Genomic DNA, 1,991 nt, shown 5'->3' with positions numbered 1-1,991 from the left:
TTCAGTATAAAATGAAAATGGTCTGCCCTAGATTTAATGTCCCTAGAGTCTCACAGTTAGTCATCATTTGAATTATTGTTTACAATGGTTGTTTTTTTTAAATCAGGTTTACTAAAACATTTTTCTAGGGATATTTGTTAACTTTATCAAATACCTCCTTAGTACATATGAAATTGCCTTTGAACTATTGGTTGATGTGATTAATTGTAAAGTGACTTTTCTAATGATGTGGCTTTTGTTTTGTTTTGTTTTGTTTTAAGTCTATACCACCTTTCACAGTCCAGTTGTGTATGACTCAAGAACCTAAAAAGTAAGGCACTCACAGTCAGCAAATATCAGCTTGGAACAATGGTTCCAAGTTCATTGTCTCACACCAGAGATTAATGGTGTGGATTCTTTTAGGTGGTATGGGAAGTGCAAGCAGGCTCTATTAAGAATTATTACATAGGCTCTCTGCTCCTCCCTGTTCCAGAGACAGCCTCATCTTTCCATGCAGTGCCAGCCTCGTGCCTGAGACGTGATGATGAAGGTCAGAGTGAATGAATTTGGCTGAATTGGACGCCTGGTTGCCAGGGCTGCCTTCCAGTCTGGCAAAGTTGATATTGTTGTCATCAATGATCCCTTCATTGACCTCAACTACATGGTCTACATGTTCCAGTATGACTCTACCTATGGCAAGTTCAACGGTACAGTCAAGGCTGAGAACGGGAGGCTCCTCATCAACGGGAAGACCATCACCATCTTCCAGGAGCGAGATCCCGCCAACATCAAGTGGGGTGATGCTGGTGCCGAGTATGTTGTGGAGTCCACTGGTGTCTTCACCACCATGGAGAAGGCTGGGCCCACTTGAAGGGTGGGGCCAAAAGGGTCATCATCTCTGCCCCTTCTGCTGATGCCCCCATGTTTGTGATGGGTGTGAACCATGAGAAGTAAGACAACTCACTCAAGATCATCAGCAATGCTTCCTGCACCACCAACTGCTTAGCCCCCTTGGCTAAGGTCATCCATGACAACTTTGGCATTGTGGAAGGACTCATGAACACAGTCTACATCATCACTGCCACCCAGAAGACTGTGGGTGGCCCCTCTGGGAAGCTGTGGCGTGATGGCCATGGGGCTGCCCAGAACATCATCTCTGCATCCACCGGTGCTGCCAAGGCTGTGGACAAGGTCATCCCAGAGCTGAACGGGAAGCTCACAGGCATGGCCATGGCCTTCCGTGTTCCTACCCCCAATGTGTCTGTCGTGGATCTGACATGCCGCCTGCAGAAACCTGCCAAGTATGACGACATCCTGCCAAGTATGATGACATCAAGAAGGTGGTGAAGCAGGCGTCCGAGGGCCCACTAAAGGCCATTCTGTGCTACACTGAGGACCAGGTTGTCTCCTGCGACTTTAACAGTGACCCCCACTCTTCCACCTTCGATGCTGGGGCTGGCATTGCTCTCAATGACAACTTTGTGAAGCTCATTTCCTGGTACGGCAATGAATTTGGCTACAGCAATAGGGTGGTGGACCTCATGGCCTACATGTCCTTCAAGAAGTAAGAAGCCCACCCTGGACCACCCACCCCAGCAAGGACAGCAAGAGAGACCCTCGGCTGCAGAGCAGTTCCTGTCCCATCTCAGTCCCCGATACTGAGCATCTCCCTCACAGTTTCCATCCCAGACCCCCAGAACAATAGGAGCGGCTTAGGGAGCCCTACTCTCTTGAACACCATCAATAAAATTTACTGCACCCTCCCCCAAAAAAAGAATTATTACAGAAAAGTGAGAATTTGAGGAAAAGTGAGAGAAAGTCCTGAGAATGGAAGGAGTTTCCAAAAGAGGAAAAAAGCCATTGAATTTATTTTGTCTAGGAGTCAATAAGGCAATGGTAGAAGCTGCAAAAACTTGAGATAATTTCTATTGAGATTTGCTAGTTCTTTGGGCTATCATGGGCCAAGTCAATGGAGGGCCCACACACTCTATTCTAGCCCAACCAGGAAAATG

The 1,991-nt window shown here is 47.2% G+C and overlaps 1 pseudogene; it reads left to right on the top strand.

The window, feature by feature from the left end:
• The first annotated feature begins 520 nt into the window (after nt 1-520).
• On the top strand, nt 521-1,592 carry LOC114686700 (annotated as a pseudogene).
• Nucleotides 1,593-1,991: the final 399 nt, after the last annotated feature.

This window comes from Peromyscus leucopus, chromosome X, assembly GCF_004664715.2.
Source record: "Peromyscus leucopus breed LL Stock chromosome X, UCI_PerLeu_2.1, whole genome shotgun sequence".
Taxonomy (NCBI): Eukaryota; Metazoa; Chordata; class Mammalia; order Rodentia; family Cricetidae; genus Peromyscus; species Peromyscus leucopus.
Note: the sequence above shows the minus strand (reverse complement) of the source record. Positions and strands in the feature narration are given on the sequence as shown.